Source organism: Mastomys coucha, unplaced genomic scaffold (genome assembly GCF_008632895.1).
Source record: "Mastomys coucha isolate ucsf_1 unplaced genomic scaffold, UCSF_Mcou_1 pScaffold15, whole genome shotgun sequence".
NCBI lineage: Eukaryota > Metazoa > Chordata > Mammalia > Rodentia > Muridae > Mastomys > Mastomys coucha.
This window is the reverse complement of record NW_022196897.1, coordinates 2191672-2204627: the sequence shown is the minus strand read 5'-3', so window position 1 is coordinate 2204627 and position 12956 is coordinate 2191672. Positions and strand designations below refer to the sequence as shown.

Sequence of the window (12956 nt, the reverse complement as noted above, 5' to 3'; positions counted from 1 at the left end):
AAAAGAATGCCATTATGCTAACATTAAGTTACAGAGGAAGAAACAATGCCCGGACCAGATCTGGAGACACAGTCATGGGGAGATGCAAAAGGGCTTCACAAACCATCTACCCTGCAACTGAGAGCTGTGTACTAAAGTCCTGACGCCTTCCCTCCTAAGTTCCCCGACGAATCTGCCACACAACTGCACCAAAGCAAGCTGAAGGCATTCAAAGGCCATTTTCAAACCACCCAAATGCTTTACTTGAAAGAGTCCAACACTGATCTGAGAGGCCTGTGCCTCAGCCTACACTTCCCAGGCCGGGAGTCAGAACTTCCTGACAGAACACATTTGGTTTCTGACGCTGGATCTGTGGTGGAATGACTGGCCCCTGTGGTTTTGAATTCACTTCCATGTAGGAGTGTTGATGCAGGGCTTTTTATTTTAGTAAGCAGAAGATATCACTGTGTTCAAAGGAGCACCTGTTGTCCTCACTGTCAACTGCCATTTCCTTCCTGCAGGCAGGAAGTCAAAAACTGAAAGTCTCTAAAATGGTTGTCGAGGGCATTTGTAAACTACAAGTTTATTCATTGTTTTCAGCAGAAGGTCTGTGAAATAAAATGGACAAATTGCCAAGAATGCTCTGGCATGTCTGGAGTTTGCTTCCTGAGATCACATGGTGTTGAGGTGCATAAAGTCAGAGCTGGTAACAGCGACACTTCTCTTGGGATCAAGCTGGATCTACAGAGCCTTCGGAGGAGGTGGAGACATGGTCCTGCACCTAATTTACAATTTCTAAAGCTCGCTGAGCCTCATAAGCAGGTGTGACCAAATAAATCACCAGACGTCATCTCAATAAGCTTATGACCCCACACGCTCTCAGAGTTTACACTATCCTAAATTTAGTATGTGGTCATGCATAACTTCATCTGTTCAGGTAGTAAATAATCTTAGCCTTTGTGTAAGAGCCAGAGCAATGCCATATTCCCTTTCCTAATGGACTCTTCCTGAAGTCAAAAAAAATGAAAAGAAAGCCCTGATTTTTAAAATGATCTCCTTTCATGATGCCACAGGTCTTAAAGGGGAAAACTAAAACAACATCTTCCCATCCCTCCATATAACCTCTCACCACTTCTGAGGATGGCTGCTCAAGATTATGAAATACAGCAAAGGGAAAAAATGAAGGAAAGAGAGAAAGAAAGAAAGAAAGAAAGAAAGAAAGAAAGAAAGAAAGAAAGAAAGAAAGAAAGAAAGGAAGAAAGGAAGGAATAAAGAGAGAGGAAGAAAGGAAGATGAAAGGAAGGAAAAAAGAAAGGAAGGAAAAAAGAAATCATTCTGTAAAATGATCTTTAAATATTGCTTTTCAAGAGATGAAAATGACCCAAGTTGGCCGGGCAGTGGTGGTGCAGTGCATGCCTTTAATCCCAGCACTTGGGAGGCAGAGGCAGGCAGATTTCTGAGTTCGAGGCCAGCCTGGTCTACAGAGTGAGTTCCAGGATAGCCAGACCTATACAGAGAAACCCTGTCTCAAAAAAACAAAAACAAACAAACAAAAAAAGACCCAAGTTTGGCTTTTACAACTTCAGAGTGATTTAGCCAATTGAAACTTACCTAAATGTGCATGCATCCCTCATCAATTAACATGAATTCACTCCCAAATTCATAAGGATGTTTAAGCCTGAGTTTTCCAAACTCCCACAGTTAAGGACTTAATTGGTTCAATTTTTGTTCAAGCTTAAAATATTGAAAGCACTCAGTAGGATTGGCCAGACTCAGAAAACATGCAGTCAACTTGACGAATGTATTTGAAACAATTTCAAAGCAGTTTGCCTAAGATGCAGTGCTCCTTAACAACACTGGGTGGCACATGTTTGGTTTCTAGTTAAGTCAAGCTTTAGAGTTGATCCTCTAAAAATTGGCCTTTGTAAAAATGAAGGCTCTAGGAAATAGGAGTCTAACTCAGATTTTGTACAAGTCCCTGGTTTACACTTCAGCATTGGAAAAAAAATCTAAAATAAAATTTTAAAATATACAATAAAAGTTAGTCAAAAGCTGTGAGTCTTATAGAAATAAGAGATGAGAGTTTCACCTCTCTATGTAAACCTGGCACACTGATAAGTGGACATTGGGTAAGATAACTCAGAGCCACTCCCAGACGACCACTTCCTCTTCACCTTATCAGACAAGTCCTACTTCTCCCTTTAATGTCCTTCAAATTCTCTGAGGATAAAGGCTTCAGTCCCAGCTCTAATTAGGGATTGAAGCATTCTCACTTGGGCCCTCCTTCCTGTTACACTTCTTATGGTCTATGGGTGGGATCCTACATATTCTGTTCTTTTTGGCTAATATTCACTTATCAGTGAGTACATACCTTGCAGATCCTTTTGGGCCTGAGTTACCTTACATAGGATGATATTTTCTAGTCATATCCATTTGCCTGCAAAATTCATGATGTCCTAATTTTTAAAAACTTAATAGTATTCCACCGTGTAAATGAACCACATTTTCTGTATCAATTCTTTGGTTGAGGAACATCTGGGTTGTTTCCAGGTTCTGGCTATTATAAATAAGGCTGCTATGAACATGGTGGAGCATGTGTCCTTGTGATATAGTGGGGTATCTTTTGGCTATATACCTAGGTGTGGTATAGCTGGGTCCTCAGGTAGAACTATTTCCAATTTTCTGAAGAACCTCGAGATTGATTTCCAGAGTGGTTGTATCAGTTTGCAATCCCACCAGCAATGGAGGAGTGTTAACTCTTTCTCCACATTCTCACCAACATGGGCTGTCACTCGACTTTTTTTTTTTTTAATTATTTATTTTATGTGTATGAGTACATTTCTTCAGACCCAACAGAAGAGGGTATGGGATCCCATTACAGATGGTTTTTACACCACGTGGTTGCTGGGAATTGAACTTAGAACCTCTGGAAGAAGAGTCCCTGCCCTTAACTTCCGAGCCACCTCACCAGCCCTATCATTTGAGTTTTTTATCTTAGCCATTCTGATTGGTATAAAGTGGAATCTCAAGGTTGTTTTTATTTGCATTTCCCTGATAATTAAGGACTTTGAACATTTCCTTAAGTGCTTCATTCACTGTTTAACTGTATCCCATTTTTAAATTGGGTTATTTGATTTTTTTGGAGGTTAACTTCTTAAGTTCTTTATATATTTTGGATATTAGCCATCTGTCGGATGTAGGGTTAGTGAAGTTTTTTTTCCTCAGTCTGTGGGTTGCCAATTTGTCCTAATGACAGTGTCTTTTGCTAGGATCCACCCCACAAACTGTAAAAAGTTTAACAAGCAGAAGACCCAAGTGAGAATGCTTCAATCCCACTTAGAAGAGGGAACAAAATAATCAAGGGAGGCAGAGAAAGGGAGGGAGGGATATGGGTGGAAGAGGGAAGTGAGAGAGGAAAAGGGGAACAGGATCAGGTATGGAAGGGGGCAGGAGAGAAGCCTAGAGGGCCAGGAAAATGAATGGAAATATTCAGCCTTGGTAGGTGGGAGTTAGGGGGTCCCTCTAGAAAGTAGTAGAGACCTGGGAGGTGAGAGCCTCTCAGGATTCAACAGGAGTAACCTTAGCCAAAATGTCCAACAGTGGGGAGAGGAAACTCGAGAGTCCACCTCCAGTAGATAGACAGGGCCTCAAGTGAAGGGACAGGATAACTAACCCACAGTCAAAATTTCTGACCTAGAGTTGTTCCTGTCTAAAAGAACTGCAGGGACAAAAATGGAGAAGAGACTGAAGGAAAGGTGGTACAATGACCAGCCCAACTTGGGATCCATCTCATGGGAAGGCACCAAGGCTTGGCACTGTTATTGATGCTATGGTGTGCTTATAGACAGGAGCCTAGCATGCCTGCCCTCTGAGAGGCCAACAATCAGCTGACTTGAGTCAGACACAGACACTTACACCCAACCATTGGACTGAAATCAGGGCCCCCTGTGGTTGAATTAGGGAAAGGCTGGAAGAAGCTGAAGGGGAGGGTGACCCCATAGGAAGACCAGCAGTCTCAACTAACGGAGACCCCTGGGAGCTCCCAGAGACTGAGCCACCAACCAGGATCCATACACAGACTGGTCCAAGGCCGCCAGCACTTGTGTAGCTGAGAACTGCCTGGTCTGGCCTCAGTGGGAGAAGATGAACCTAATCTTTGAGAGACTTGAGGCCCTAGGGAAGGGGATGCCTGGTGGTGGGAGAAGAGGGGAAGCATACTGTCAGAGGCAAGGGTGGGAGAAATGTGATGAGGAATTGTGGGAAGGGGGACCAGGGGAGGGTAATGGCTGAAATGTAAATAAATAAAATAAAATTTAAAAGATAAAACTAAAAATAGTTTTGAGTGACTAGACAAATCCAATTTCTTGTAGGATCTAAACCCACTGATGCTAAAGAGTGTTTTGGCAACTTCTGAGGTTAGTCACTGGGTTATAAGAATGATACCTGCTGGTTCTAAATTATACTCTAAAAATAGAAGGCAATGTCTTTGGAATGAAAGAGCTATGTCTTGTCAGATTATCAGCATCTTTTATGATCTCATATTCCCAGAAATTTTTAGTAAGTGTACCATATGAAGTCCCGGTTTGAATATTTACTTATTAGAGTTCTACTAGCTACCTCGAGAAACATATACACTTAGAGGAAGTCATATAGGTTACTTTGGTTTCACTTTCCTCATTATTCAGGAATATAATCTGTAAAGTCTGTCCATTTCCACTACTCTGTCTGGACTGGGGATGATAAAAGCTATGGCTCCACTGGAGGAATGGAGAAACCTGGAGATCTAGGCTGGAGTTTTACACTGATTCGTAAGATACACTATATAGGCAGGACCCAAGGGACTTCTATAGGCAGGACCCAAGGGACTTCTTAGGGACCCATGGCTTTCCTTGCTCAAAGAGGATTGTTAAGCCTTGGGCACAGTGGATGAGGAGATTCAGTTCAAAAAGAGGAAGCTGAAGAGGGCCAGAGTTTCCAAGACTAGTCTCTTCTGTTATTACTGGGACACTTACTAATACAGCTTTCCAGCCCCGTTCCAGGTTAACCAAATCATAGTCTCCAAATTTTTATCCAGAATCTCTGTGATGTAATTTTAAAAATTAGAACGTCAGCATCCTGAAAAACATCTCTACCAGGCCCAATGTTTTGTGAAACTGTGATGTTTATGGGCATAGTTTTTATTTGTGGGGGCGCAGAGTATTTTCTCTATCTTGAGACTTGACAAGGAAACGGTAGTTCAGAGAATCATTTGGGATGCTGACAGATGGCAAAGCTCTGAAGTTCCATGCATGGAGTTCTCTTTTCCAGGAAACTCAAACTGAAATGTGTGTGTGTGTGTGTGTGTGTGTGTAGTGTATGTGTGTGTGTAGTGTGTGTATTCATTGATTGGATTTCACCCAGTAAGCCATGGAGAGATACCCACATTACAGTATGTAAGAAAACTAATGTTCGATAATGTACCCTGACTGATTCTGCAGAGACACCTAAGTCACTACTGTTCAGATTGTTGGGTGAATCTAGAATATTCTACATTATTAAGTAAATGAAAATTCTAAAAGCTAACGCTTTTCAAATGTCACACTGTAAAACACCAGTTAGAAATGGATGGGCTCTGAATGAAGTTCTTCCCCACAGCCTGTCTACAACCTAGGTAAGGCTCGGCTTAATGCTTAATTTTACACTCTTTCCATTTAAATCTCAGCAGCACCACCTACTGATAATTTAAAATCAGTATTTCAAAATAAATTATGGCCATGCACATATTAAGTGATTCACTGGAAAGTACCTACAACATGCCTGGCTTTTCACAATGCATTCATATCAATATACTTCCCAGAGGGAAAGTTTACTATTTTTTCCAGGTGCCAAATCAAATAGTACTGCCCGACCATCCCATGGTGTTCCTACCGTGCTCCTTCATCCCCAGTTGCCTTCTTTCTTCTGAGATGCTCCTGTCATTGTGTGGCAACTGGGCTTAGCCAGTGAGAGGAGTGCCAGGAAATCAGAAGGCAGAGATATATAGGAATTTATTCTGTTTACATCTCTGTCCTGCTTGCTGTACCTGGTATAGTTCTGTCAGTCTCTCTCTCCTCATGTCCGGCTCTACTGAAGTTGTATGCACTTGTTGCTATCAGCCTATGTGTGATGACAGTAGAGGGGGCCTCAAAGTCCAAGGTGCTCCCTCAGGCTGCCTGCATGCATGGTATGCAGGCATGCTCATTCTGCATATGCCTGTACAGGTCCGAGGAAGAGGTCAGGTGTCCACGCCTGTTCCTCTCCACCTTATTTTTTTGAGACAGGGATCACTCACTGAATGCAGAGCTCAGGCTATACTTACTGGCCTGTAATTCCCCATGATCCACCTGTCTTTGCCTGCCCAGTAACATGTGCCACAGGTGCATGCAACCATGTACAGCTTTTACACAGGTGCTAGGTATCCAAACTCCGGTCCTCGTTCTTGTAATCACTTTGTCTACTGAACTGTCTCTCCCAGCCTCTTCCCTTAGTCCTAATTAATTCTTTATTGAAAGTGTGTTCATATGAACACCCTGAGAATGTTAATGATTCCTCCAGGGCATTGACTGTGAGAGAGCTCTCTGCAAACTCAGCCTTGCGTACACATTGAAAAGTGTAATGGCCATTCATTCAACATTGATTAAGTGAATTCCAGGAAGGAAAAAAAAAAGTCCCTTGGTATAGCAGAGGAAGAAGATTCCATTAGTATACTTAAAAGGTCAAATTAATAGAGAAGGGACTAAGTTGAGTAAAAATATTGTCTCTATGTGTGCATGTGCAGATGTGCTCCCCAGTATATGGACATATGGTGGCCAGAGATCAACCCTGGGTCCCTTCCCTCTGTCACTTGGAGGTAATATATCTGGACATTAAGGGACACGATCTTCTTATTTTTTAGATGATCAAACCCAGACTAAGGAAAAGTAAAGTGCAGGGAGCCACTGTGAAGAACGCAGGTGGATACAGTACAGCACAGAGGATGCCACAATCACCCAGCAGAGCCTCGCTCCCGGGAGGATCTGTTCACCAACACAGACACAGTACATTTCAAAATGGACGCGGCAAGATTAGGCCACAAAACAAAACTCTCCCTTCCAATGTTGCAAAAGCCACAGATATCCAAATCTATTCTGGAACAAGTTTAGTCAAGAGCATGTTAAATGCTGTACATAGTGAACAATTGCTTGATTTTATTATAATTACCCAGCACTGACAAGACCTATAAAGGTCCTGAGACTTTATTCTACTTGCAAAGAAAGTTTAGTTCTTCAAATGGTGGCAGATGATATGCAGGCAGAGCGTGAAGAAATAAGACCACTTACTCACAGCATTGGCCAGAATACTGGCATCTCCTTCTGGGCACAAGGGCAGTAGGGTAGCTAGGCAGCACATGTGCATGCACGGGGCTGCAGAAAGTCAGTAGCCTAAGCTTAGAGGTCCCAGCCCTCTCATGTTGGCAAACCTGCTTGCCTCTGGCTCTGTGTGGAAACACTAACCACATCTTCCGAGGCAGCAAGAGACTTAGCTCTTTGCTCCTACAGTCAGTGCCCCTGCCTGCGAGATGGACAGACACACAAGAGACCTACGGAGAACCACCTCCTAACAAATTCTATCCCATGTCTCCATTTAGATTTTGTCAAATTCTCCCGTGAGTAGACCAATCCATGTAAAGCTCCTATAGTAGACCCAGAGTTCCATTCCCAGCATGAAAAAAAAAAAAAACAAAGAAACAAACTAAACCCCCAGACCAAAAAAACGAGTCACGATTCCATTTTGTAGTAGCCATTTCAGAAAACATAAAGCATACACAGCACCACAATGCTAGTTTATGTGATGATGTGACAACAGTAAAATAAAGTCCCATTAAAACAGCAACTGGTCTATATAACCAGTTTATTTAGTAGTAAACTCAAATTAAGCCCATTAATCTCTATCAATTTTTCTAAATTTTCTGAATCCAAACTAAGCCTTAAGCTCATTACAAATGCCCAGTGGTCTAAATGGGCAGTGCAGGTCTGGGTCCAGTCTCACGGAAGCAGGAAGCGCAGCTGTTATGGAGTGGGATAATATGAATAAGACAGACGGATAACAGGCTCTCCCTAATCAGTCTTCAGCCAGGTGTTCAGACCCATCTTCTTCATGAGTCCTTGACCTTGATCAGATCCTTGCTAGCCTAAATAGACCAATTTGAAAGATCCCTGTGGGGGCATGAGAGACAGCTCAGTGATTAAGGGCACCTACTGTTGTTATTGCCACACTTAGGTTCAGTTCCAGAGACTCACATGGCTGCTCATTAACTGCTTAGAACTATAGTTTCAGGAGATCCAACACTCTATTCTGGCATCCATGGGTACCGGGCATGCAGGCTGACACGTGTACACAACTTAAAAAAAAAAAAATCTAAAAATAAATAATTATTCCTACTGAGTTGGTTTAGAGACAACTCCAACTTTCCGCAGCTAACCATCCCAGCCTGGCTCCCCAGAATTCTCTGTACCTTTGAAGTCTCCTCTTAGTAATTTCTCATCCACTGACATTCTCCCCACTCACCCAATCTATTATATCCCATAGCCCATGTCTGGAACTACTGTAGTATAGTGGTTTCCAAACAAAATCTATCTCCCTACTTCAGACAATGGTGGCATTGGTACTCCCCAACCAGAGGAAGGGTGACACATTCCCTGGTGGCTCAGTGGTTACATGTAGGAAATGCAAGATGATGATGTTAGATGTGAGTGTTCAAGAAACTAGACACCAGGGGCTGGAAAGATGGCTCTGCAGCTAGAGGACCTGATTAAGTTCCCCTAGCCCAGGTCAAGAGGCTTGTAACAGCCTTCACTCCATCCGAAGGTATTCAATACTCATGGCTTCCACAGGCTTATAAATTAAACTTTCAATGCAAGAACAGTCATGTTTTTCTGGTAAATTTTTCATTTTTTGTTTCTATATTTTTCCCAATTCTGAGTTAAATAAAGGGCAGAGTGGGAGCTAGCTTAGCTCCCACTAAGAAACACTATGGTGTTTCTAAGCCACATGTTAACTCCCGAAGTTATCGTGAGCAGCTTCCATTATAAACATGGATGCGTAGACATATCAATGGTGTGCTAACTTGATTCTTCTGGGCATATATGCGCATGCGCGCGTACACACACACACACACACACACACACACACACACACACCCAGGAGTGGAAGAGTTGGATCAAATGGTATTGCTATTTTGAATTTATTAAGAAACCTCCACACTTATTTTCACAGTGGCTGAATCAATTTATATCCCCAACAAGAAATGCATAAAGGCTCCTTCTGCCCTATTATACCTTTAACACTTGATACTGTTCTCATAGTCATTCTGACTGCAGTAAAATGCAACCAAGTCACTGTTTGCAATGGCCACGTAAGCTATGGAACTAGCCTCGTGTCCACAGCCCCTCCAGTCCATCAAATAGTGAATGACTAAACGTTATATACAGACATCTGTTCAACTAAGAATAGAAGTGTACTGTTTGTAGGAAAACAAGTTTCTAGAGAGTCCAGTAAAGCACGGTAAGCTAGAGTCAGGAAAACGTCCCATTTCCTCTCGTGTGTGCGTGTAGGTACTCCACGGAAGTCATATAAGACAGGCTGCAAAGCATTCACAACCATCAAATGGATGTGTAATGAGAAGATGTGATCTGAAGCTACAAAAAGAAGGCAGGTAGATTGATATCTGGGAGCAGAAAGGGACAGCTGGCTCACCTGGATTAAGCCTAGTGATGGCTACTGGAGACAAGGGCATCATGGGACTGTTGGTGAGCACTAGGAGATGGACTGCTGGCAAGCCAGTCTAGACTAGAAATGTGTCTTTTCATAAAAGCACCTAGGGTGTATATTCCCCATACCATTTAGGAATGCTACACTTTGCTTATAGCCTGGATCCAATAGTGCGGACTGTAGCCTGGTGCCTTCATCTCTAAGCTCAACACCTATGTTCAATGGTTTGCCTCCATGTTGTGAATAAATTCCTGAAAGGAAACAAACAGGGATGAGCTTTACTTTGTTCCCCGGCTTGAGAGGACACAGTCTGTCACACTGCAGAAGAACTGCTGGGGGGTGGCTCGATGGCACAGCAGCACGAGGAAGCTGCTTGTTTCGTGACACCAATCAAGGAGCAGAGAGAATTCAGAATAATGCAGGGCAGGGATATACCCCAAGTGTCGATTCCTAGAACTCCACTTTCTGATGAAAGTACAACCTCCTAAAATAGCCACTAGAGAGGGCCATTTATTCAAACACATGAGCTTGTCTGTAATTGTTTCACACCCCAAGCATAGCAACATCATTATTAAACATCCAAAACTATACTAAAAATGAGCTTCAGGAACACCTGATCCAGAGACTTTTGTAAAAGACTTCAATGTGTATACTATGTAATAGATTTTGGGTAGACTGCACTAACTTTCTACTAACATCAAAATGAGCTCTTAATGACATGGATTCAAACTGCCTGATCTGCAGATACGCAACTGTGAAAAGACAATTCTTTAGACTGTTAATAAGCCTTGAAAATCCTGTGCTCATTCTAGTCAATCAAAAGAAGAAGTAACAGTTACAAAATTAAAGTAACTGCACAACAAACGTTTTTATACCTAAGTAGGAACACTTGAATCTAATTGTCCAGTTTTCTTCTGCTCTATCCTTTTTGGACTGGAGGATAATGCTGATGGGTATTATTTCTCCAAGACTACAAACAAAACATAAAATAATTCTTTGAGTTATTCATATTTTAACTGGAATGTTAATTATCTGCTAAGAGGAAAGGACATTTTTAATCATAGAGGTTATTTGTAATCTTTTCATATTGGTTACTTAAACAGATAAAGGATATTTTCCTAAAGGAGTAAATAAGTGGGAATGAACCACTCCCTTTGGCCCCACATGACCTTTAGGGTTAGTATTACTGTTGTATTTGCTTAAAAATACAAGTTTGCTCCAGGAAGCAGACACATGTTGGGATTGTATGAACAAAATGCAAATTGCATTTGCTTATCTATGACTTCATCCAGAGAAAACACAAGGTAACGTGTGGGAAACCACAGTCATCATTAGAATACACGGAACACACATGTACCACACTTTGACCCCTTCCCAGTGACCTCAGACCTTGGAATGCTCAGTCACATTCACCATTAGCCAGGTCACTTCTCTTCTTTCAGCTGACTTCTCTCACAGCTCACGTAAAACTCAGCTGGGACACTTGCTGTGCCTATTTCTACAGCATAGGTCTGCTTGTTCCAGAGGAAGAATGCTTCATTTATTGTTGTGTTCATTTATTTCCACCTGAGCCATTTAACATGATGTGACCCTGAGCTGGTACATTCATTGCTCAAGTTCTTGAATGCTGTGTTTCCAGCCTAATTTCACTATAAATCCTATGGGACTTTTTATTGCATCATCTTCCTGGATCAGTGACTTTTAGGACACACAGTGTGCACTATAGCAGAACCTACTATATCACCAGCCACCCAACACAACTGTAGGCATCAAGAAGCAATCTATGTCTTGCTCCTGGGAAGGCCCACCACTGTCTAAGCTCTTCTTCAGTAGGTTGGAGCCATTCTGGGGAGCACTGTATGTTTCTCAAAAGACAGCTCTGGAATTAGGAGGGAGAAATTAAGGAGGTATAAATAGCACCTGATTTACACATCACAAATGAGTAAATAAAGGGAATACTTAAGATAACGTTAAGACACCAAATATAGTGTTGATAGAGCTATTCAACCTTAACTTAGTGGTTTGTCTTAGTCAAGAATGGGCATCAGCAATTCTCACACTGCAGACCTTGGGATCCTCACATCTGACAGAACCGCTACATGTCTCCTGAACGGAGCTTCTTTCGCTCCTCACCATCTCATCATCCTTTTGGGGGATTGGTTTTTAAAACAACTTTCTTCGTCATTTTGAGTTATACATAAAACAAACTTGAACTGAATACTTCATTTAAATTTTCTCCCAGACAAAATAAACATAATCATGTCTCAGTATTTCTCGGAAAGTTTAAGACGGTATTTCTTTGTGTTGTAAAAGTACAAATCAGTATAAACCATTATAAATTCTGGATTAATAGCAGAAACAAAATTTGCCCCATCATGCTAATAATTTTGAGATAATTTAAATATGTGAAAGACAAACACAAAAGTAAAACTCTGTACTTGACCATTTTATCTACCCTTAGCAAACAGTAAAACTTGGATCTACTGCCTAAGAGAGGGCTATCCATGCTCGACAGGACCTTCCACTTCAAATGCATACAAGGTTAACGAGAAAATCCATAGGACCCCTTCTCTCTCCATTTGAATTCATATTTGGCAACTATAAAAATAAAAGATGGCCCTGACATTAATACTGATATTAAAATATCTAAGTTTTATTAAAATGAGTTGCTTTTAAAGTAAAGAGAAAAGAAGCAGACATAAGACATAAAGTCAGTATTTACTGTGACACAGAGAAGTATTTCGCCACTGAAGGAAAAAAAAAACACCCACGAGTATTTAATTCATTCTGGGGCTATTTCTGAAAGACTTTATAATGAGACAGGAAAAAAAAAAGCTGGCGTAGAGATGGAATAGCAAGGAACAAGTTCAAGGCCTGCCTGGGTTACAATGTTCAAAAAAAATTCTTCTTCCCCAAATCAATAGCCTACCAGGAGAAAATTCAAACACATGCACGCACACAAACACACACACACACATATAGTCTGTACTAGAATTATATCTTTATCTTTAGTGGACTCCATTATAACAGAAAATAATTGAAGAAAATATCAACAATATCTAATCTCCTAAAGTCAAGCATATATTTATCCTTAGAATTATGTTATGTACCTGTAAAAATAAAAAAAAATTAAAAAGAGATGACAAGAGCATAGACAAGTTGCTGGGGAAGCAGTGGGAGGGGGAAGCAGTGGGAGGGGGAAGCAGTGG

At 41.5% G+C, this 12956-nt stretch overlaps 1 long non-coding RNA gene across 2 annotated transcripts in view; it reads left to right on the top strand.

The window, feature by feature from the left end:
• Positions 1-5541: 5541 nt before the first annotated feature.
• The window catches only part of LOC116089726, a 25419-nt gene continuing 18004 nt past the window's right edge, over positions 5542-12956 (top strand). For both annotated transcript variants that reach the window (XR_004118454.1, XR_004118455.1), the window contains exon 1: positions 5542-5629. This is a non-coding gene — a long non-coding RNA (uncharacterized LOC116089726). The remainder of the gene's footprint in view (positions 5630-12956) is intronic.